This window comes from Bombina bombina, chromosome 6 (genome assembly GCF_027579735.1).
Source record: "Bombina bombina isolate aBomBom1 chromosome 6, aBomBom1.pri, whole genome shotgun sequence".
Lineage (NCBI taxonomy): Eukaryota > Metazoa > Chordata > Amphibia > Anura > Bombinatoridae > Bombina > Bombina bombina.
This window is the reverse complement of record NC_069504.1, coordinates 564219799-564246568: the sequence shown is the minus strand read 5'-3', so window position 1 is coordinate 564246568 and position 26770 is coordinate 564219799.

The following is a 26770-nucleotide window of genomic DNA, read 5'->3' as shown; positions in this document are numbered from 1 at the left end:
TTTCATGTGATTCTCCAATATATGCACAAACAGTAATTGATGCCTTAAACTTGCAACTTGACTATCACCTGTGCTGCTCTGCTTATTACTGACATACAGCTCTATAAAACATTATGTACTGTGAACCTGCAACAAACCTTAGTTTGCATATATATGCACAAACAGTAATCAATGCCTAAAACTTGCAACTTGTCTATCACCTGTGCTGCTCTGCTTAATTCTGACATACAGCTCTATAAAATATTATGTACTGTGAACCTGCAACAAACCTTAGTTTGCATCTAAGTGTCAATCTTCTACCAGTTTACTCTGAAGCCTGAACATTCCACATTGCTATATTTTTCTCTCATTGAATCCTACAGCTACTCCTATTAACTAACTATAAATCACAGTGAAGCCAGAATATATTGTATACAAATGTTGCACTCTCCATTTATTCTACAATAACTTCTAGCAACTATAAATCACAGATTATCATCTATCCACGTCCAGGATACTCTTCCCCGGGTCAGGGGTCTGTGTCCTGAGCGCATGTACACCGGAACATGACAAGGGTTTAGGTCTGGAGACATGCTTGGCCAGTCCATCACCTTTACCCTCAGCTTCTTTAGCAAGGCAGTGGTCTTCTTGGAGGATCGGGTCTCATCGGACCACAGGACATTGTTCCAGTAATCCATGTCCTTAGTCTGCTTGTCTTCAGCAAACTGTTTGCAGGCTTTCTTGTGCATCATCTTTAAAAGAGGCTTCCTCCTGGGACGACAGCCATGCAGACCAATTTGATGCAGTGTGCGGCATATGGTCTGAGCACTGACAGGCTGACCCCCCCACCCCTTCAACCTCTGCAGCAATGCTGGCAGCACTCATACGTCTATTTCCCAAAGACAACCTCTGGATATGAAGCTGAGCGTGTGCACGCAACTTCTTTGGTCGACCATGGCGAGGCCTGTTCTGAGTGGAACCTGTACTGTGAAACCACTGTATTGTCTTGTCCACCATGCTGCAGCTCCCCATTCATACCTGAGGCCTTGTAACAGTAATGAGTTACATGACACCGGGGAGGGAAAATGGCTAATTGGGCCCAATTTGGACATTTCCACTTAGGGGTGTACTCACTTTTGTTGCCAATGGTTTAGACATTAATGGCTGTGTGTTGAGTTTTTTTGAGGGGACAGCAAATTTACACTGTTATACAGGCTGTACACTCACTACTTTACATTGTAGCAAAGTGTAATTTCTTGTCACATGAAAAGATATAATAAAATATTTACAAAAATGTGAGTGGTGTACTCACTTTTGTGAAATACTGTATGCAGTTTGCAATGTGTGCAATAAGCCACTATAATGAATATTATATTTTGTAACAATTTAAATGTATGCTATGGTAGAGAATATCCTATATTGCAAATGCAGAGCTCAGACTGGAACCCCACCAGTAATGCCCCCATTGCAAAAAAAAATATTATTGATTTTTGATCTAATTTGAACAGAATTAACACCAGAAAAAAACATAAACATATGTGCTTGACAGAGAATAACAAAAAAATTGCAGTTAACCCTTCAATTATAGGGTTAATTTGTCTACATCAGAACAACGTGCACGATCACGAGATTTCAATAATGGAATCGGATTAGGGGGGCGTCCCTATGATGCTAGACACGCCTTACAGACCACAATCACATCCAGGACTACCAAATGGCTAGGGCGTTCTATTCCGTCCTAACGGTACAAAAGACCGGTGCGGATAGGACAGAATAGAACGTCAGAACGGCGTTAAAAGGTTAGTGTACTGTCAGAAACTTGCACTGCAAGAAAAAAGTGCATCTGAATCTGATCTGATTCTGCACAAACAGAATGCAGAAGACTGCAGAAGAAAAACGATATTTTAAAAAAAAACACACACTGTCTTTCCTATCTCTCTATTACTAGCTGCGTTACTAGATCAACTACAACAAATACAATGGCTGTCGCTGATTTTATTTGAGGCAATAACTAAATAGCTCCCAGAGGCACACAACTGCACTTTGCAATAGCTCAAGTCAAAGTGATTAAAAATAGCTGAGCTTCCCCTAGGTTAAACTTGATTTTACAAGCGTTTATGCCATTATAATGCCTGACTAGCATTAATCATTAGAGATGTGCATTTGTTTTCGGTTGAATGCACATTTGTACCTAGTGTAGGTCTTGGGAGCTGAATGGCTGAGGGTCAGATTACAAGTGGAGCACCTTTTGAGTGAGTCGGGTTATGATGGTATTACGGGTTGAAAGTAAAAAATTATTGCTCCAGCGATAAACTGACGTGCAAAAAGACATACTTGCAAAATCGCTCATGCCATAACCTACTGCCCCATAGAAGTCAATGGAGCAAAAAAACACCCTACTCACAGGCTAACCCGATTGGCTGATTTTCATGTTCAAATTAGCCAATAGAATAAAAGCTTTCATTCTATTGGTTAATTGGAATTTTAAAATGCAAATCAACCAATAGGAATGCAAGGGTACCCCTATATAAAAGGGGTACCTTACATTCAAAATTTAGTGTGCCACTGGTGACCGCATCAAGAGGACCTCCGTGTTCAAGCTCTCAAGATAAGGACCACTGCCACCGCCACCTTAAAGGGACAGTAAAGTCAAAACTAAACTTTCATGATTCAGATAGGGCATGCAATTTTAAACAACTTTCCAATTTACTTTTATCATCAAATTTGCTTTGTTCCCTTGGTGGTATTTTTGAAAAGCTAAACCTAGCTAGGCTCAGACTGATTTCTAAACAGTTGAAAACCGCTTCCTAGCTCAGAGCATTTTGAAAGTTTTTCACAGTTAGACTGTGCTAGTTCACATGTGTCATATAGATAACATTGTGCTCATTCCCTTGAAGTTATTTAAGAGTCTTCACTGATTGACTACACTGCATGTCTGTCAAAGGCACTTAGATAAGGAGGCTGTCTGCAAAGGCTTAGATACAAGGTAATCACAGAGGTAAAAAGCATATTAATATAACTGTGTTGGTTATGCAAAAACAGGGAATGGGTAATAAAGGGATTATCTATCTTTTTAAATAAGAACATTTTTGGTGTAGACTGTCCCTTTAATGAATAGAAATGGAAGGTTTATTTTTATAGTAATATTCTGGAAGGATTGGCCAAGTGACGTTGGACACATGAATGATTAGCGCAGTTTCCTGATTCAGGTGGTCGTGCATTTTTAAGCAACTTTTAGCCACCAATCAGCAAGCACTACCCAGGTGCTGAACCAAAAACGGGCCGGCTCCTAAGCTTACATTCCTGCTTTTTCAAATAATGATGCCAAGAGAACGAAGAAAATTTGATAATAGGAGTTAATTAGAAAGTTGCTTAAAGTTGCATGCTCTATCTGAATCATGAAAGAAAAAATGTGGGTTTAATTTCCCTTTAATGCACAAGCGCTCCACTTGTAATCTAGCCCAGCTCCTTTCCCATCCCTCCCCATTTTTCATGAGGCCAAATTAAGCAAACAAAACTAATTACAATAATCATTTATGTATTTTTCATTCTTCATCTTATTTGTTTGCCGTTTCATTCAGATATTTGGGTTACTGAGGAATGCATGAATCTGCATAAATTTATATGAATTCGTATTTTATCCAAAACAAATTCACAAATCTAGTGATGTCAAAGTCAGACAAAAGTAGTACGAAAATTGGTCCACACTGCTAGTATGGATGGATAATATAATGTTCAATATAAATCCATAACACTGTGGTTATGTCTGAAAGAGGGGCTGAAGAACCAGTAACCTATTGAAGCATATTGTCTGTCGTGTCAAAAAGTTAACTATATACTACCCTGTACAATCCTCGAATTGCCATATAGAGGAATGTAACATTTTACATTTTAATAATGTCAAGAGTGCTGAAAATATTTATTTCCTATTTGTAACTGAAGTGCTTTATTACATCAAACTAGACAGACAGATAGCTCTATAGATATTATTATTGCAAACCACGACTAGTCAACACATGCATTGCCATTCATTTCCTATAACAATATGATGGAAATTATTTTTTACTTTTGTTACCTCCATTTAATCAGTTTGATGGTTTTACAAAAAGAAGGAAAGAATATTACAATTTCCTACTGAAATAGAGTGAACGCCTAACAAAAGTTCTGCATGTCCACTTGGGATAAAGCCAAGAGTAATTTAACCTCTGGTGAAACGGTTGGGAGTTTGCTTGTTTCCTTTTTCCTCTTACATCACTCGCAAGCATTGAGACAAAAAATAATAATATGGTCCCGATTATATGACATTGCGACCTCAAGGGAGGATAGTGTTGAAACCCCTCTGAGACAAATGAACCCCTGCAAACCAACAGCTGTAGGCTTCAAATAAACAACTATAATATCTACTTCCTAGTGGCTTTAATTATGAACACTGAGGAGCTGTTTTTGAGTAGCTGCCTATAAAAAAGACTAAGCAGTGTGTACAAAATAGCAGAAGGAGATAGTCATTTACCAGTGGCATTACCTTCATTTGTAGAGTCAATGCCAGGGTGATTTATGAAAGCACTAATTCAGTTCAATGTCTTCATAAAAATGGGAAAGCACATTTATCATCATAACAATGATATATTATGTGGGTAACTAATCATGTGGTGTCTTTACATAATTTTAGGTCAATATTAGGGCAGAGACCTTGCAGTGCGGCTCCAGTATTTAAAGAAATAAAAAAAACCTTCTGGGATGTAAAAGTTACCTTATTCATAAAGTGTTTGTTGTTTGCTCATTTAAAGGAATTGTCATCATATTATTTTCTATTTCATTAAAACAGCAATCAGTGCTGAGCTGCATAGAAGCATATTCTTACATCTGCCTGCACCGATACTAGTTAAAGGGATATGAAACCCAACATTTTTCTTTCATGATTCAGATAGACCACTTGATTTTAAATAACTTTCTCATTTACGTCTATTATCATTTTTACTTTGTTCTCTTGGTATCTTATGTTTAAAGATCGGTCTCATTTCTGGAGCACTAAATGGCAGCACTATTTCCTGCCATGTAGTGAACCAGGTGCCTACCTAAGTATCTCTTCAGCACAGAATATCATGGGAATGAAGCAAATGCGATAACAGAAGTAAATTGGAAACTTTTGTAAAATGGTGTGCTCTGCCACAAAATAAAAGATTTGGATTTCATATCCCTTTAAGCAATATAGGAGCTTGGTCAAGATATGTTTTTGGTATAGACACGTTTAGTATAGATGTTTTATTCATTGTGTTAATCATGTAAAAAAGTTGATTGAATATAGGTCCAAAACAGAAGTTATCTAATACATTTATAAAATAGCGGAAGAGAATTATTTCATAAATGCCCATATATTCTTATACATTTATCTAATAATGTACTTAGTTTAAATAGACATTGAAATGTCATTCAGTTAAAGAGACATAATGGTCAAATTGAAACTGTACAGCAGAAGCATTTTCGCAAATTATATTTGTTTACTAAACTGCTTATAGTACAAGTTATATCAGGTTTGGTGCTTTCATCATAACAAGCAGACTGCAGTATCATGGTGGGATGTGTGCACATTCCCAGCTTATGGATACAGCCCTGTGGTCTCAGGTTTTCACAGTGGATACATAATTAGGGGTCTGTGTTATCCACCCTGTTGCCCCCCCCCCCCCATACATAAAGGGATACGTTTCCTGCTTATTTTCTGAATACATTTAATGATTTCACAAATTGTTTCCTCTCATTTTCAATTAGTATTTAGATTTCATTTTATTTTTTAACAATTATTGTACTGAAATAACTTGACATCTTTAGACAGACAGCCAGAGAGACAGATAGATTAGGGTCAAGTCCAGTGGAGTTCCCCCTGGACAGAGAACAGAAACGATTCAGTAAACACTGCTGCTGCTGCTGGTGGAAGAAGCTGGAACACAGTCTGGTTAAAGGGATAATGAGATCCTCTGGTAATGGGCAGTAAAACTTCCTAGAATACACTAAATGCAAGCTTGTCAGCGGTCCTGCTGTGTGTAACACATGTTGCTTATATTTCTGCGTGATTTGCTCTGGGGTTATTTAGCTCCCCTCAGCAGAAATAGGACTATTGCACCTTAAGTGGGTGAGACTCTGTGACAAAGGAGAATTCTCAGACTCAAAGGCAAACATTCAACGCTTCATTGGATTTAATTTGCTTTTATTAACCAAAGTGTATAGATTATATACATATAAATACAGTGTAAGTGTGTGTATATATATATATATATATGTGTATGTATATATATATATATATATATATATATATATACTGTATATATACAGGGAGTGCAGAATTATTAGGCAAATGAGTATTTTGACCACATCGTCCTCTTTATGCATGTTGTCTTACTCCAAGCTGTATAGGCTCGAAAGCCTACTACCAATTAAGCATATTAGGTGATGTGCATCTCTGTAATGAGAAGGGGTGTGGTCTAATGACATCAACACCCTATATCAGCTGTGCATAATTATTAGGCAACTTCCTTTCCTTTGGCAAAATGGGTCAAAAGAAGGACTTGACAGGCTCAGAAAAGTCAAAAATAGTGAGATATCTTGCAGAGGGATGCAGCACTCTTAAAATTGCAAAGCTTCTGAAGCGTGATCATCGAACAATCAAGCGTTTCATTCAAAATAGTCCACAGAGTCGCAAGAAGCATGTGGAAAAACCAAGGCGCAAAATAACTGCCCATGAACTGAGAAAAGTCAAGCGTGCAGAAGCCAAGAAGCCACTTGCCACCAGTTTGGGCATATTTCAGAGCTGCAACATCACTGGAGTGCCCAAAAGCACAAGGTGTGCAATACTCAGAGACATGGCCATGGTAAGAAAGGCTGAAAGACGACCACCGCTGAACAAGACACACAAGCTGAAACGTCAAGACTGGGCCAAGAAATATCTCAAGACTGATTTTTCTAAGGTTTTATGGACTGATGAAATGAGAGTGAGTCTTGATGGGCCAGATGGATGGGCCCGTGGCTGGATTGGTAAAGGGCAGAGAGCTCCAGTCCGACTCAGACGCCAGCAAGGTGGAGGTGGAGTACTGGTTTGGGCTGGTATCATCAAAGATGAGCTTGTGGGGCCTTTTCGGGTTGAGGATGGAGTCAAGCTCAACTCCCAGTCCTACTGCCAGTTTCTGGAAGACACCTTCTTCAAGCAGTGGTACAGGAAGAAGTCTGCATCCTTCAAGAAAAACATGATTTTCATGCAGGACAATGCTCCATCACACGCGTCCAAGTACTCCACAGCGTGGCTGGCAAGAAAGGGTATAAAAGAAGAAAATCTAATGACATGGCCTCCTTGTTCACCTGATCTGAACCCCATTGAGAACCTGTGGTCCATCATCAAATGTGAGATTTACAAGGAGGGAAAACAGTACACCTCTCTGAACAGTGTCTGGGAGGCTGTAGTTGCTGCTGCACGCAATGTTGATGATGAACAGATCAAAACACTGACAGAATCCATGGATGGCAGGCTTTTGAGTGTCCTTGCAAAGAAAGGTGGCTATATTGGTCACTGATTTGTTTTTGTTTTGTTTTTGAATGTCAGAAATGTATATTTGTGAATGTTGAGATGTTATATTGGTTTCACTGGTAAAAATAAATAATTGAAATGGGTATATATTTGTTTTTTGTTAAGTTGCCTAATAATTATGCACAGTAATAGTCACCTGCACACACAGATATCCCCCTAAAATAGCTATAACTAAAAACAAACTAAAAACTACTTCCAAAAATATTCAGCTTTGATATTAATTAGTTTTTTGGGTTCATTGAGAACATGGTTGTTGTTCAATAATAAAATTAATCCTCAAAAATACAACTTGCCTAATAATTCTGCACTCCCTGTATATATATATATGATCTAAAAAATCAAGCGCACAAAAGCACTTCTTAAAGTGCAATACATTTTATTACAAACAATGTATTATATATATTTACACAATAAAATGAAATCCCATATAGATGGGTACTCACAAACAAACTCTCAATCAAATGAGGTAAGGTGCAGGCATGGATGTACGAATGTACAAATTGAAGATGCAAATCCCTCAGGCTTGTTGTTAGTCACTTTTCATTCCCCTTCAGGCTTGCACGAAATACAATTGCTGCTAAATCATAAATAGCTTATAAAGATAGAATACCTAGGCTTGTTGGGATAACCAAACACTCGTTAGTTGTATAGAGTATCCCCAGTATTTGCCTAATCAGTATATTCACCTAATGCCGTGTTAGCAGCTGTTTACATAAACCGCCAGACAACACTTGTCGACGTTTGCGTTACGTAAGGTGGGCGTGGCCTAACGCATTTCATGGAGGATCCGCTTCGTCAGAGGCTTTTGACAGCCCACCTTACTGCTGACTTTTTTCACATGAGTCAGAGCACGCCCACCCCTACGTCACTGCTCTTATCTAGTGATATTCATCCGATACTTTTCTTACAAACAATTGCGCTATTCAGGCAAGTGAAGATTCCAATTTTGAGTAATATATATATATATATATGTACATACACCATACTGCCAATGGAAGGGTAAAAGAATAGTGAATGCATAATCCCTTCAAACAATATTATATACTTGTTAAACATTCATAATCATTTTTTACAAATAAATAGATAACATTTGTATCCATATTCCCTTCATCTATCCGCATACTCCCCATAGACAGGATTGTGGTTATCCCAACAAGCCTAGGTATTCTATCTTTATAAGCTATTTAGGATTTAGCAGCAATTGAATATCGTGCAAGCCTGAAGGGGAATGACAAGTGACTAACAACAAGCCAGAGGGATTTGCATCTTCAATTTGTACATTCGTACATCCATGCCTGCACCTTACTTCATTTGATTGAGGGTTTGTTTGTGAGTACCCATCTATATGGGATTTCATTTTATTGTGTATATATATAATACATTGTTTGTAATAAAATTTATTGCACTATGAGAAGTGCTTTTGTGCGCTTGATTTTTTAGGTCATATTAACAATTGGACTTGGATTCAAAATCTGAGAGGTTCTTTTTCAAGCTGCCAGCACTTCTTGTGGACCATCATTTCAATAAGAGGAAAAGACTCTGTAATATTGAACTTGATTATTATTAGAGATAAATTATCACCTGGATATATTTATTTTAAGGTTTTTTTAATTAATTTTACTTATTTATTGTGTGTGTGTGCGCAGCTATTATCAGCAGGGGATTTGGTTCTCCTACTGGTTGCTTTTTAAAAAAAAATATATATATATATCAATAAATAAATAACAATATTAATTGTGATTGTAGGGCTTGACCCCCAATTAGATTATGTAGATTAGACAGACAGGTAGATCAGATATACAGATAGATCAGACTGATAATAGATTAGACAGATGGATAGATTAGACTGATAAATTAGTCAAGCAGATTAGATAGATGGATTAGACAGACAGATAGATTAGACAGGCAGATTAGATAGATAGATTAGACAGACAGATAGATTAGACAGGCAGATTAGATGTATAGATTAGACAGACATATTAGATAGATAGATTAGACAGACAGATAGATAGATTAGACATGCAGATTAGATAGATAGATTAGACAGACAGATAGATTAGACAAGCAGATTAGATGGATAGATTAGACATACATATTGGATAGATAGATTAGACAGACAGATAGATTAGACAGAGACAAAATATAGTTATCCCTCTGCAACTCACACATTCAGTGCTGCTGGTCTCATAGACCTATACTCATACCAAAGTTCCCTCCTGGGTCACAAGGTAAACACAGTCTTGCAACATGCTCATATTTCCTTTAAGAAACACCGCTATGTGGCAATTGACACTCACAGTTCACAGTGATGTTGGTGCTCGGCCCTGGGGGAAAACTTTTCACATCCACGTTTCACCGGTTATTTCATATGTTAGTTGTTCCCCTCCTTCAAGTCACCCGGCGTCCTTGAACTCTGTGTGAGTGCATATCAGTTGCGTTTGCAGACACACCTCCTTTCTCATTGGTCGAGTGGGTAAGCAGTCTCCGTCTACATTATTCCGGGTCTCTCATGCTGGATTTGAGTACAAAGGTAAGGAGCAAAGGAAGAAAGCATTTTCGGATCCTTGCTTATGTATAAAAAATGTCTTTATTCCAAAAAATATTGAAACAGTGATATCATTGATATCCAAGGAACAGCACAGCACAACTTCAACCCCAGAGCTTGGTTGTCACAATGGTTGACGCGTTTCGGTTGTACAAGCCATAATCATAGCTTAATTGTTGACAGCCAAGCAGGGTGTTTAATAATGTGAAAACACCACATGATTGGTTAAAACAAATTGACAATGCTCCAATCCTAATAAGGTACAAATTTAAGGGGCCAGTATTGAAACCACTGCAGAGTGCCCATATGTTAAACTATTGGGAGTGTAAACTCATAGTTAAAGCAAGGACAATTATTGAAAGTTTCTTTACAGTCCTGTACAGATTAAATACACATTATTATTATTTACTTATTTATAGAAGTTTTCAACTATTTACATAAACAATTCTAATTTTAGATACTACCCAGTATGCCCTATTGCTTTATTTTCCTCACGTTCTATGAACATTGTTGTTTTAACACGCATTATTGCAGGGCAAATATCTATAGGTATTTTTTTCAAACGCTTAAAGCTGGATATATTCAACTTGTACTAGTTACCCAATTCTTAGTCTGTTACTCAAGAGGTTTATAGCTTGCTTATGGGTAGCTCCTTTACTGCTAGAATGTATTCACCCACTAGATAAACTATCCATGTCATCATTCAATATTTATGACATAGTTACTCATATAATCCCAAAACATTTCCTTGTTTCCCTGACATTATAAAAGGTTATATATAAATACACACAATACCATAATCAAGGAATGACATATGGGGTATGAGTGTAGTGTTAATAGAGGAGGGTAAGGACAGATTAAGTAAGTAGCAGGGCTATTTGTAGTGTTGGGGAGTATTCTAAACTCTAAACTAAAACTAAAACTTCAGTTTTAGACTAGACAGAGTCAAATAAATCAGAGTGGATATAGAATGTTTTAGTTCTAGTAATTTATCAAATCATACTCGTTGTTTAATCCTTATGGTTTTCGTGTCTTTATTGTGGGAATCCAGTAGACCTCCTATCTAGCTAGCAATTGGTCTCTATTCCCTCCTTGTTGTGGAGGGAGGATGTGTTCAACAATAGTTTCCCTGAGACTACCCGGATTTTTGTTATGAAAATGGTTGAAGTGCATAATTAGAGACATTGCTAGTGTACCTGCTTTTATGCTACAGACATGCTCACGAATGCGAGATCTAACCTCCCTTGAGGTCATCCCTATGTATTGTAGGTCACACAGTGAACATGTTAAATATATACATATGTTGCTCTGCAATTGTAACATTTTTTGTGTTGAAAAGTTTCTTTTGTAGCCATTCTTGAGAAACCATTACCTAAATGTACTTGTTCACAAGCTATGCAATTGAAATTATGGCATTTGTAAACCCCTTTTACTGCTAGCCAAGAACTCTGAGTGTTGTTTTGTTTGTTTTTTAAGCATATTGGTCCCACTCTATTTCCTATAATGAGACCTTTTTGAAGGCAAACCTGCACCCATTTCTAACTGTCTCAGCTAGTTCATCATCCGCTGTAAGTAGAGAGAAGTGTTTCAATATAATCTCACAAATTTGTCCATATTGTTCACTATATGTGGTTAAAAAAGTCATCTTCTCACGATTTTTTCTCTCTATCTGTGGGGACTTACTCTTGTTTGTTAACAAAGATTCTCTCTCTTGAATTTCGACTCTTTCTCTGATTCCCTTAACTATCTTTTTAGGGTAATTTGTTGACTCCATTCTGTCTGTTAATTCATCTGCTTGTCTTGCAAAGAGAGCTTTATCAGAGCTGTTTCTTAGTGTCCTCACAAATTGTCCCTTTATAATAGCCTTAAAGACTCTATTTGGATGGCTGCTTTTAGCATGTAGTATGGTGTTCTTTGCTGTAGGTGTCCGATAAATTTGAGTCTCTATATGGCCTCCCTCCTTGTTGGGCACTCCAGTCAATGTTATATCCAAATAATTAATTTGACATTTGCCCAATTCATGTGTAAAAGAGAGGTCTATTTCATTAGTGTTCAACGCCTTCATAAAATCTGCCACCAAATTTTAATTTCCTTGCCAGATCAGTATCAGATCGTATCGTCAATAAACCTTTTGTAAAAGGTGATATTTAAACTGAAGGAGTTACCATCTCCATAGATGTGGGACTGTTCCCACCAACCCATAAAGAGGTTGGCGTATGAGGGAGCGAATTAGTAAAAATGTTGTTACTCTGAGTATAAATTCATCCTGACTCTCATCAAACTTATCTGATCTAGCAAGAAAAAACTCTACAACTCTAAGGCCATCCTGATAGGGTATGGAGGAAAATAAGGCCTTTACATCTATTGTCAGCCATGCCATATTTTTAGTCCACTTTTGTTTAGTTAACAATCCTAACAGGTGTTTAGTGTCTGTCAAATGGCTTGATAGTCCTTCCACAAATGTTTGGAGGATTGCATCCAGCCATTGAAAGAGTCATTCTGTTAACAAGCCTATCCCAATTATTATAGGGTGGCCTTGTATGATGGGGCCTGGCTTATGCATTTTAGGGAGATGGTTGAAGACTGGCTTGATAGGATTAGTTACCTGTAAATATTCATATGTGTTTTCATCAAACATTCCTAGATCCTTCCCTTCATCTAACAGGTGTCTTAACTCCTTTTCAATTCTGAATTTGGGGTCACTCTTTAAATGTATATATTGATCTTTGTCACTTAATTGTCTAATAGCCTCATTTAAAAATTGGTCCCTGCTCATCACTACAATAGAGCCCCCTTTGTCTGCAGCCCTAATAGTTAGGTTCTCATTTTCCTGTAGGTGTTTTAACACTATCCTTTCTTTTCCAGATACATTTTGTTAACATTCATTTTAACATTTCCAGCTAGGGTGGTAAGATCTTTCTCCAACCTCTTCTGAAATGTTTCTTATATTTGGTCTTTATTTTGTATTGGGTAAAAGGTTGACTTGTTTTTGAAAGTGGGAAGTCTGACAGGTTCAGCATTTCCTCATTGAATGTTACATTTGGACATTCATCCAATACTTTGTTTGTATTGTCTCCTTCCTTACCCTCATTCATTGGTCTTATAAAACTTTTTTAGGCTTAAAATCCTAATCAATTTGTTTACATCAAGTAAGGTTTGAAACAAACTAAAGTTGGAGGAAGGTACAAAACGAAGTCCTTTATTTAACGCTCTTCTTTCCATGTCACTTAGATTATAATCAGAGATATTAATTACATTATCTACTGGTACTTTGTGTAGTGTCCCCTCCTTTGTGGGTAGTGAGTGGACCTGGTCTGTTCCTGTGATTGTGTTTGTGGCTCCTGTCTGGAGAACTGGGTTTTTTTTGTTTGTGTATGTACTTGTGCCCCCCCACCTTCTGGTCCTTTTGGGCAACACTGAAAAACATTATTTATGTCACTGGAGCTACTACTTACACCTATTGCTCCTTGTGTTGTTTTATATTTACTGTTACTATCCATTCTAATCTCATTCCTGTGTTCCTGTCTGGGTAGAGGCTGAGTAAGAATAGATTTTATTTTGGGTCTTACTACCTGGTCATGTGAGCTAATGTCTATATTTGATGGTGCTGAATATACTGTGTTTGTATTATAAGGTAGTTCTTCTCCACCTGACTCAGACTGTTCATCTACAGACTCTGCTTTACTTTCTGAAAATCTTACTCATCATAATGATAATTATTTCTGCCCCTTCCTTGTCTTCCCCTATAGCCCCTATTGGAAAGTTGATTGCTTCTAAGTTGATACTGTTCTTTTCTGTTCCAAACATAGACACTATTTTGGTCATAATCAGACTGGTCTCTGAGATATCTCTTGTGTTTTATCTCTAATAAGAGTTTTTGGCGTCATTTATACTTAGCTTAAAAATTTGTAAAAATTTAAAAAATCTGAAACTTCTCGTCTCTTATTGAGCTCTGTCTGAGTAAGACACATTTGTAGGGTAATTTCTTTTAACAATTTAGACTTGAATGCAACTATCAACAAAATAAGATTTACGTAACAATCAGATAGGGTGTTATTCAATCCAGCAATAAAGACTTTGTCATCTGTTATAAACGGAAATTAGTTTAGTCTTAGACCCCTGGGAATGATTCCCATACTATGGTATCTTGAAAGAATTTGAATATCACATTTTGGATAGATTAGACAAGCAGATTAGATAGATTAGACACACAAATATATTAGACAGAAAGGCATTAGGCAGATTAGACAGATATATCGTATAGATAGAAAGATAGATTAGATAGACAGACTAGATTGGAAAAACATACCGATAAATCAGACAGACATGGGTCAAATCGAGCGGGAACGCATGTAAAAGGAGTTCCTGCACTATTTTTTCAGGAGGAACTAAGTTCCCTCTGGACAGAGAGCAGAAACACTTCAGTAAACACTGCTGCTGCTGGTGGGAGGAGCTGGAGAACAGTCTGGTTAGAGAGATAGTGAGATCCTCTAGTAATAGCCAGTAACATTTCCTATAATACACTACATGCAAGCCTGTGTGGAACACATGGTGCTTACATTACTAGTTGCTTGCTCTGGGGTTATTTAGCTCCCCTCAGTAGAAATAGGACTATTGCACCTTAAGTGACAATGTGACAGAGGAGGATTCTCAGGCCTAAAGGCATACATACAAATACAGTTTGTGTGTGTATATATAAAACAATATTAATTGTGACAGGGGGGTTGATGTCTTGGTGAGTTCCCGCACTTTTTTTAGGACTTAACCTCTGCAGATAGATAATAGATTAGATAGACAAAGAGATTACATATATTAGACCTATATACTAGACAGACAGATAGATTAGACAAATTATAAGTATAGATATTCAAATTCAAACCATGAGTACTTGAGCAGTAGAATAAAAACATTGAAAACAGCATACATAAGCAAAAGTCCCCCATTCCAATCCATCAAAACTCATGTGCCAAAACACAATTTTCCTTCTTTTTGTGACCATCTGAATTGGTAAAATTGCTTCAATTATTAAACAGTATAATAAGTTAAAGGGCCATGATACCTAAATGTAAAAAAATCCTCAGGAGCCACATCCCATTGTAAAGGACTTCTAAGCAGCAAATCAGTATGTTTGTCCCGGGACAGATAAGGGAGTGAGCTTACGTGCACACTCATCTTATTTCCCTATTTAGTTTAAGGAAGTTTACTATGAAATCTCATGAGAGTTAAGTGAAATCTCATGAGCTCACAGTAAAAGAGTTCACAACCTCAGCACTGTTGATGCTGATTAGCTTCTGTTTATTTCTTCATTTTTTTATTTTTTTAACCTGCAGCTGGGCAGCAGTTGAGTATAACTTTTTATACAGAACTTACTTTGCTGAGCTGAGGAAATTGTGAAATATCTTCCTTTTTTTACATAGAGATGCTCAGGTGATATTTTCCTGTCAGCTATTTACAGTTATACTGCATCAGGTTCAAGTGATTTAGCATATGAGTATTATGTCCCTTTAAGTAAAACATAAATAAATCTATGAGAAGCAGGTGTATTGTCAGCTTTCAATAGGTTTTGACAAGGATTTTCTAAGACCTTTGCTGAAGCAAAAGATACACTACCAAAGCCAAAGTAAAGCTATTTCATTTGGTATTCACATGAATTTCTATGTTTTAATGCTTTTTTTACAATTAACCTTTAATATCACCTCTACATATTAAACAGTTCATGCCATTTTAAGTAATTTTATACTTAACATTTTTTTTAATGACCAAACTCTTATTGGCAATAAAAAAATTGAATGTGCTGGGGACTGAATTTAATTAGAGTACAAGTTGTATACTTTAAGAGTTTAATTTGAGAAATATTTTTAAAACAATTATGAAATATAAAAATCAGCAGATTTACTTATGTGAACTGAGCAAGTGAAAAAAATTTAAGATTGAAAAAAGTGGTGAGAACAACCTATGCATTCTAAGTTGCTGAAGCCACAAGCTTATTCACTGAATGGTTATGAACAGAGACTTCAGAGTGAAGTTGCAAAGTATAACCCTATTTTATTTAAATAGTCTAGCTGAGTACATGGAACAAGAGCAACAGTAATTCAAGAACTGACAGCCAATGCTCAGACCAGGAACACAGGATTTGACTGCCAGAGACCAGAAATTTAGGTAGAGAAGCTGTACAGGAAGTAGACAGAACCAACAAACATTAGATAGCTGCTCAGCTGTCTCTTAAAGGACACAAAATCCAAAAAAAATGTATTTAATGATTCAGATAGAGAATACAATTTAAATATATTTCTAATTCACTTCTATTATCTAATTTGTTTCAATCTATTGATATAATTTGTTGAAGGAGCAGCAATGCACTACTGGTTTCTAACTAAACACATGGAGGAGCCAATAACAATCGGTATATATATGCTGCCACCAATCAGCAGATAGAACCTAGGTTCTGTGCTGCTCCTGAGCTTTCCTAGATAAATCTTTTAGCAAAGGATAACAAGAGAAGGAAGGAAATTAAATAATAGGCATAAATTGGAAAGTTGGGGTTTCATGTCCCTTTAAGTAGGCAAACACATATACTTGCTCCTAAAGAGCATGTAGAAAGCAGGTTTAATGTCACCAACACATGTAATTTGGGTATAAATTGGACCTAGAAAAATAAACTCTACTTTTAAAGATCAATTATTAGCGGGGCACAACTGCAGGGGTCTTAAAGGTTTCATTTGAAACAGGGCCTACACATCTAGAGGGGAAATCTAGCCCTGCAATCAGGCCAGGTACACACATTTAGGGGGCCCATCCGGCCAAGCAATCAGTAGCGGCATTGCTGAGGACCTGATGTGACCTGGTCTCCACCTGCATTATGGCCCCTCTGTATGTAGAACAGTTCCCACAGTGTATGTAAAGTATATAGATTTCCCTTAACTCAAAGATAGTGAGTGCGCCCAAGGCTAAAGATACTATAAATGATTTATTAACATTCGGATTGGATAGTTTATATGATAATTACAATATTAAAATCACAATGGAAAAATACATATAAAAGCGGGACATCTCCCAATGCTTGTAAAAAGATGAATTCATAAAATGTGCTAATTCATAAAAATGCTAAAATATCCACACGTACATATGCGTGCTTAAATATTATGGTAATACCAAAAACAAGATATGCGTTAATGCAGATAACCAAGAACTCTGTGAAGATAACAGCAGATAAAATACAAAAGTTCATCCGTGGTGTAATAGGGCATAAATTAACTGCAGTGCAAAAAAAATGTTAAAGCATAGAGCACAAGTCAATTCTGCTGCAAATACTGCGTTATCTACTTCTTAGCAAACAAAAACAGTCACTAGGACTATCCAAAGTGAGTGTATAAGTCGCTCCAAAGGTAAGTGTGATATTAGACTTACAGTTTCTCGCTGATTATCTCTACACAGGAGATTTTCTTGATGGATAGGATCAGTATTTTCCACAGCGTTTAGCCGTTCTGTATCCTCCGTTTCCCAAAGGAACTACTAGCCGTCTTAGCTCAAAACGCTAGATCACGTGTCCCAGTGTGACTTGCATTTGCGTGACGTGTTGGAGTGCCGGCTTACACTGTGAGTGGTTGGGGGTGACAGGCCCCTTACGATAATTGGGCCAAAGTGCCCAGCCTCCTTTTTCTTGTGAATGATGACTCCTATATGGCTTGGAAGGTGTTTGTTAGAAACTATCCTTATTGCCGTAGGCTCCTCACATGGGATATGTGGTAGTAGAAGAAACCTGCTCTTAGTGCAACAATTGCACGTAGGGGTAATAGTCATTAGACAAGTGGTTTCAAAACTGAAATATACCCCGGTAAAGGTGGTTATGTAGAAAAAAAGTTCTATTTCATACAATGCTATCCTCTCTTATCGACTATTTTCACCCTCTTACAGGGCTTTATCAAGACGAGTGATAGCAGTTAGAAGTCTTTATTTAAAGGTTGTGGAATGTTTCCATTGGCTAGAGGGATCTCTACCAATTAATTGATATCAAACAGCTGTGACTTCATTTGTCAGAGTTTATTTAAAGGTAGCATTTTTAAGGTGGTATTTTTTACGGCAGTGTCTTTTGGTTATCTTTTCTTGATGGAAGAAGCTTATACATTTATATACAATTGTACATACAAATAATTTTAACCGTACATAAGAGCTATTTATTTGCAGTCTAACATAATACCCAATATATTAAAAATATATTTGATAGGCCTAAGCCCTCCCATTGTGCAAGATTAGAATATTTAACTCATATCAGCAACTGCATGAAAACACTTATCCTAACAAAATTAGTTTAGTACTATATTCTTGAGTGTGAGGTAAATGGTGCCAGGTCTAATTCAGAGTTAAGACCTTTGGGATACAAGGTATCAAATATGTAGATTAGTTCGGCCTCTTTCACTAGTAATTTGTTTTCCAAGTTTCCTCCTCTCCAATTCCCTTTTACTCTGCATAAACCCCAGTATTGCATGTCCTTAGTTCTACCTCCATGAACTTCCTTAAAATGTCTATATAGGTGTGTATTGTCATTTTCATGTTCAATGCATAATAGATGCTCTCTTATGCGGTCCCTAAGGTTCCTTTTTGTTTCCCCTAAATATATCAGATTGCAATTGCATTTAAGGGCATATATTACCCCTTTGATTTTATTACAAATTTTTCCTCAGTATTTGGGATTTGAATGTTCTTTTTCTTTACACTGTGTTGGCAAGCCTTGCAAGTATAGCAGGGGGAAAAACTGACCTTTTTTCCCCGTTAAATCTCTCACTTGACTCTGCTTGGGTTTGTTTGAAAATTCGCTTGGTGCTAGTATTGTTCTTGGCTTTTCTAAACACAAATCTTGGGTCAGGTGTCAGGATATCCCCAATTATGGGGTCTGCTTTCAAAAGATGCCAATGCTTCTTTATAATTTTTCTTATGATGCCATGGTGCACTAAAGTCAGTTATAAAGGGAACATTTAGTTTGTTATTTTGTTCGGGTATTTTATGCTTATAAGTTAAAAGTGACTTTCTATCAGTATTTCTTGCCCTAGTTACTGCTGTTTTTAGGGAGACTTATAACCTCTTTCTTTGAATGTATCTAGTAATGTTGTTACCTGTTCCTCAAAGTCTAATGCGCAAAGTTTGTCCTAGGGGCATATTGGTTTTCCAGCGTGTGAGATGACAACAGTCAGCTTGGATATAGTTGTTGGAATCCACCGGTTTAAAGTGTGTTTTTGTTTCAATCTTGTTTTCTATAGACATGGAGGCTTATTTATCAAGCCGTCAACTATGCTGCATTCGCCGGCACCAATACGCTCGCCTAACATCGCGGCCGTGGACCTGAATACGATCTCCATATTTATTAAAAAAGCCGGCAAAAAGCCACGCACCAAGTACGGGGGGATGAGCAGCGGACTGTTGTTAACTAGCAGTCATCGATCTCGCTGCTATTCGGCTTTTTACCAACTTTATTTATACCCTGTCACTAAACACCACCACTATACTAAAATGTTTAACCCCTATCCCGCCGCTCCCAGACCCCACCGCCACTAAATAAATGTATTAACCCCATCCCGCCAATCCCGGATCCCACCGCCACTAAATAAATGTATTAACCCCTAAACCCCTGGCCTCCCACATCACTACCACTTAATAAACCTATTAACCCCTAAACCACCAGCCCCCCACATCGCCATAAACTAAAATAAGCTATTAACCCATAAACCTATCAACCCGCTAACTTTACATTAAAATTACCTCATCCCTATCTTATAATAAATTAAAACTTCCCTTTACAATTAAAAAAACTATATTAAACTATTAATTAACCTACCCTAACTATTATACTAAAATTACATTAAACTATTAATTAACCTACCCTAACTATTATACTAAAATTACATTAAACTATATTAAACTATTAATTAACTTACCCTATTATACTAAAATTACATTAAACTATATTAAACTTTTAATTAACCTACCATATTATACTAAATCTACATTAAACTACCAATTAAATTAACTATATTACATATAAAAAAACTAACCCTACTCAAATTATTTAAATATACTATTAAAAATTACTAAATTACAAAAAAATAAACGCTAAGTTACAAAAAATAAAAAACACTAAGTTACAAAAACAAACAAACCACAGTATCAAAAATAAAAAAACAATTACACTTAATCTAATAGCCCTATCAAAATAAAAAAGCCCCCCAAAATAAAAAAAAACCCTAGCCTTCAATAAACTACCAATGGCCCTTAAAAGGGCCTTTTGCGGGGCATTGCCCCAAAGAAATCAGCTCTTTTACCTGAAAAAAAAAATACAAACACCACACCAACATTAAAACCCAACACCCACACAACCAACCCCCTGAAATAAAAACCCTATCTATAAAACCTAAGCTCCCCATTGCCCTGAAAAGGGCATTTGTATGGGCATTGCCCTTTAAAAGGGCATTTAGCAATTTTACTGCCCAGACCCTACTCTAAAAATAAAACCCACCCAAAAAAACTTTAAATAAACCTAACACTAACCCCCGACGATCCACTTACAGTTTTTCGAAGACCAGACATCCATCCTCATCCAAGCGGCAGAAGTCTTCATCAAAGCCGGCAGAAGTCTTCATCCAAGCAGGCTGAATTCCTCATCGAAGCCGGCAGAAGTCTTCATCCAGATGGAATCTTCTATCTTCATCCATCCAGAGTGGAGCAGATCCATCTTCAAGACATCCGGCGCGGAGCATCCACTTCTTCCGATGGTCAACGTAGAATGAAGTTTCCCTTTAAGGTATGTCATCCAAGATGGTGTCCCTCACATTCCGATTGGTGGATAGAATTCTATCAGCCAATAGGAATTAAAGGGGAAAAAATCATATTAGCTGTTGCAATCAGCCAATAGGATTGAGCTTGCATCCTATTGGCTGATCCAATCAGCCAATAGGATTGAGCTTGCATTCCATTGGCTGATTGGAATAGCCAATAGAATGCAAGATCTATCCTATTGGCTGATTGCAACAGCCAATAGGATTTTTTCCCCTTGAATTCCTATTGGCTGATAGAATTCTATCAGCCAATAGGAATTAAAGGGGAAAAAATCATATTGGCTGTTGCAATCAGCCAATAGGATTGAGCTTTCATCCTATTGGCTAATCCAATCAGCCAATAGGATTGAGCTTGCATTCTATTGGCTGATTGGAATAGCCAATAGAATGCAAGCTCAATTCTATTGGCTGATTGCAACAGCCAAAAGGATTTTTCCCCTTTAATTCCTATTGGCTGATAGAATTCTATCAGCCAATCGGAATGTAAGGGACGCCATCTTGGATGATGTACCTTAAAGGGAAACTTCATTCTACATTGACCATTGGAAGAAGAGGATGCTCCGGGCCAGATGTCTTGAAGATGGATCTGCTCCACGTCGGATGGATGAAGATAGAAGATGCCGTCTGGATGAAGACTTCTGCCGGGTTTGATGAGGACTTCGGCCCGCTTGGATGAAGACGTCTGCCAGCTTCGATGATAACTTCTGCCGCTTGGATGAGGATGGATGTCCGGTCTTCGAAAACTGTAAGGGGATCGTCGGGGGTTAGTGTTAGGTTTATTTAAGGGTTTTTTGAGTGGGTTTTATTTTTAGAGTAGGGTCTGGGCAGTAAAATAGATAAATGCCCTTTTAAGACCAATGCCAATATAAATGCCCTTTTCAGGGCAATGGGTAGCTTAGGTTTTTTAGATAAGGTTTTTATTTGGGGGGTTGGTTGTGTGGGTGGTGGATTTTACTGTTGGTGGGGTGTTTTTATTTCTTTTTTTCAGGTAAAAGATGCCCCACAAAAGGCCCTTTAAAGGGCCATTGGGTTTTTTTATTTTGGGGGGTCTTTTTTATTTTGATAGGGCTATTAGATTAGGTGACATTGGTTTTTATTTTTGATACTGTGGTTTGTTTGTTTTGTAACTTAGTGTTTTTTTATTTTTTGTAACTTAGTGTTTTTTATTTTTGTAATTTACGTTTATTTTTTGTAATTTAGCCATTTTTATTGTTGAAATTGTTTTTTATTAGGTTTTAAAATATAAAAATAAAAATAAAATAAAACAAAGTACATGTGTCAATCATTCCATCTTACAATTTTCATATGATACAATATGCAGTTTCTAGCGGGTGCGGTATCCAACAGCGATTCACAGTGAGCCAAAACAAACTGTATATATAAACTTACCGCTAACTAGGTTAACAACAGAACTAATGTGTATATGCCTGTTATTGTGACCGCCTTTGCAGTTATCTTCAGCGAGGGTCCCGGCTCATGTTCAAAGGTTCAGTACCTAAAGCAATAGTATTATTCTTTCTGCCTTTTCTTGACTTGTGGTACATTATAAAAGGTTCCCATCTTGCTAGGAATCTCTCGGTATCGTTAAGGGTTTCAGCTGCTGCACTTGCCATATTGTAATGATACTCTAGTTTATTATATATAAAAGAGAAATCTGGGGGGGTAGATTTCAAAAATTGAGCTATGCTAATTTTAACTATAGTACACACCATCATAACTAGTTTAAGGTGGATCTTTGAAATTCCTGGGATCGGAAAGTGAAGTAGGGCCTGTTTGTTCTATGGTTTGAGTTATTTGTTTTTGGAAGATTGTACTTAGTAATTGTGAGGTGTATTCCCATATCTTCTTAATTTGTTCGCACTCCCACCACATATGGATATATGTACCCCTTTCCCCGCACCCTCTGTAGCAAATATGTGATAGTGGGCCCCCCAAACTATGTGTCCTTGTGGGGTGGAGATACCATCTAAAAGCAACTTTTATATAGCTTTCTTTAAGTAAAGCGTTCTGTGTGAAGGATAGTCCATTCATAAGGTTCGTGTTCCATGTTTTAATTGACCAGGTTTTGCCTATATCTTGTTCCCATCTATGGATGGTTTGTGTCTTCTCTATACTCCCTGAGGAATTAAAAATAGAGTATAGAGTTGAAATCGCACCTGGAGTCTGGGTGGTAGTGAGGCATAGTGTTTCCAGAGCTGTGTTTGGGAGAGGTTTTACTTTGCCTAGTATTTCACTTGCCCTCGATCTCAGTTGTAAGTAATGATACCATATGTTTTTGTCGTTAGTATCTAGATTCTGGTATTGCTCAAATGACAATATGTTATCTGCTGTAATTATGTCTGCTATTCGGTAAAGTCCTTTATTAGACCATTTCTGTTGTACCGCTGAAACTACGGATGAATCGAGTGTCACCAATGGGGTTAATATAGAGCTATCTCTAGAAAGTGTATATTTAGAGTTTAGTGATTTCCATAGGTAAATAGTGTGTTCAATCGCAATATATTTGCCTTTCTGCTTGGGTTTTGTGAGATATGGAGCCCAGAGCAATCTGGATAGGTAGTCTGTCTCTATAATATTTGACTCAATATGAGTCCATCTCTTTCTTTTACACTCTCTGAACCAAGGTAGGGTCTGTGACATCCTTGCGGCATAGTAGTATGGGATTAGATTAGGGACCCCCACTCCTCCTTCACTTCTATTTGTACACATAACTTTTTTATTAATTCTGGCTTTTTTCCTTTGCCAGATGAATCTTAGTAAGTCTTTTTGAAGTTTATGCAGTTCTGAAATTGGGACCGAAATAGGAAGGGCTCTAAACAAATATAATAATTTAGGCAATAAGGTCATTTTAGTGGAGATGATTCTGCCATATAGTGAGATTTAAAGTTTAATCCATTTGCTAATTAGGTCTCTAATATGTTTAAACATAGGTATATTATTAGCTTGGTAAAGGGTGTATATGTTGGTTGGTAAGTTTATCCCTAAGTATCTGATGGATTTCTCCATCATCTCTTATTTTAACTGCCAGTGGCTCAATGCAAAGCGCGAACAGTAGGGGGGAAAGCGGGCAGCCTTGGCGAGTACCATTCTTAATATGTATTGTCTTAGATTGGTAGCCAGATAGTTTAACAAATGCCATTGAGAATGAGTAAAGATTAGCTATCGCATCAAGGAAAGCTCCCCTAATACCTATTTTCCTAAGTACCGCAAACATATATTGCCAGTTAACTCTATCGAACGCCTTCTCTGCATCCAAAGTCAGAAACAGAGAAGGCGTTCCCCTGACCGTAGCGATATTGATCAGATCTATCACTTTGCGCGTGTTGTCTGGCGCCTCTCTACTGAATACAAAACCCACCTGATCTAAGTGTATCACATTAGTGAGGATAGGGTTTAGTCGATTTGCTAATATTTTGGTAAATAATTTCATGTCCTGATTTATCAGCGATATAGGCCTGTAGTTTTGGCAATGCTGCTTATTTTTGCTTGGTTTCGGGATTACTGCGATTCTGGCTGCTAACATCTCTGGGGGGATTACCTTGTTTTGTAAAATAGTGTTGAATACTTTTGCTAGTTGTGGTATTAGAATAGGCTGTAACAATTTGTAGAAAATGCCCGAGTATCCATCTGGCCCTGGTGCCTTTGAGCTTTTGAGAGTTTTTATGCCTAATTTTACTTCTTCATAAGTAATTGGGTTATTTAGAGATTCCCTATCCTGTTCAGTTATAGAGGGCAAGGTGCTATTTTCTAAGAATGTATCTAATTCTGTTGTTTTGTCTACACGTTCTTTGGCTAGTGGGAGGTTATATAATTTATGGTAGTACTCGCCAAACGTGTTTGCAATGGATAATGGGTCATTAGTCATTTTATTATCCGGCAATTGCAGTTGAGGGACTGTAGTGATTCTAGTAATTTCTTTCAATCTGTTGGCCAGCATCTTATCAGGCTTGTTGCCATATACATAATATTGGGTATCAATCATTTTGATTGTCCTGATAGCGTCTTTATTTAAGAGGTGATCTAGCTTTTCATTTTTAATCTTCGATTGTTTTAGTAGCCTTTTAGTAGTCTTATCTAAAATGTTGGTTCGTAGGAGATTAATCTCTGATCTTAAAGGACCAGTCAACACAGTAGATTTGCATAATCAACAAATGCAAGATTACAAGACAATGCAATAGGACTTAGTCTAAACTTCAAATGAGTAGTAGATTTTTTTTTCTGACAATTTTAAAAGTTATGTCTTTTTCCACTCCCCCTGTACCATGTGACAGCCATCAGCCAATCACATATGCATACACGTACCATGTGACAGCAATCAGCCATTCACAAATGCATACACGCTTATTCTTGCACATGCTCAGTAGGAGCTGGTGACTCAAAAGTTGAAATATATAAAGACCGTGCACATTTAGTTAATGGAAGTAAATTGGAAAGTTGTTTAAAATTGCATGCTCTATCTGAATAATGAAAGTTTAATTTTGATTGAGTGTCCCTTTAACTGTTCGATCTGGGTGTTTTTAAATTTATGCTGTTTGTTGGACTCTGTGATCAGAAGACCCCTGACATATGCTTTCAATGCTCCCTATTCATAAATGGGGTTTGAGGTGGTGTCTGTAGTAAGTGAGATAAATTCCTGTATTTGCTGTTGGAGTGAGCTCAATACCAAGCTGTCTTGTAGTAAGTTAGGATTAAGTGTCCATGATTTCGTTCTCTTTGGGTTGATCATACCCGTTATCATGATTTCTACCATGGAATGGTCTGACCAAGCACAATTTGTAATTGAGGCTTTGAACAGCAAGGGTACCATAATCTGACTTATGAAAATGTAATCGATTCTAGAATGTGATTTATGTACAGGGGAGTAATATGTATAGTCTCTCACAGTATTGTTAAGTGTTCGCCAGCAATCTATCAGGTTGTGACCGAGAGTGAAGTCTCTTAGAACTTTATGTGAGGTTCTAACTGTTTTATGTTGTGAGGTGATTGCGAGCGACCTATCTATGCTATTATCCATAGTGGTGTTAAAGTCTCCCCCTATAATAGTTTTGTACCTTTTCCATAGTGTAAGTTGTTTACTAAGTCTTGATAGAAATACAGAATGGTGTTTGTTGGGGGCATAAACATTTACCAGTAAAACCGGGGTGTCTTGTATAAGGCCTTTAAGAATTATGAATCTCCCCTCTTTGTCTCTTATAACTGATTCTTCTTTAAAGTTTAGTGAGGCATGAAGGAGGATTGTGACTCCACACTTTTTGTTGGGATTAATTGAGTGATATTGTCTAGGGTATGTTTTGTCCCAGTATTTGGGTGTATATGACCTGGTGAAGTGTGTTTCTTGTAACATCACTATGTGTGCTTTTAAGGATTTATATTCATTAATAGCCTTTCTGCGTTTTATGTCAGAGTTAAGTCCCCTGACGTTGTGTGATAATATTTTAATCGACATGATGATAGAAAAAATACGTTTATCGCTTCGTTTCCTTCATCCCATAAATAGGAATCGTGAAATACCCTTGAACGTTTTATCTGTTGTATTGTCTTACCGCTAGAAGAACCAGGACCCTCATGAAACTGCTGTAGAGTGTCATTCCTTAAGACATCTCCTCTATTGTATCTTAGTGAAAGATAAAAAAATGTGGTGAGGACAGTTAGAAAACAAATCCAGATACATAAACAGTAACCGTACCAAGATGTAAGCTTCAACAGGAAGCTTGACCTATAATAAAAAACAATTTTGATAAACATATGTAACAATAACAAAAAACTAGGAATATCAGCAATTCTAATTTAGATATTCATAATAGGGAAATGATGAATGGCGTGCATTCAATGTATGAACTAGGCATG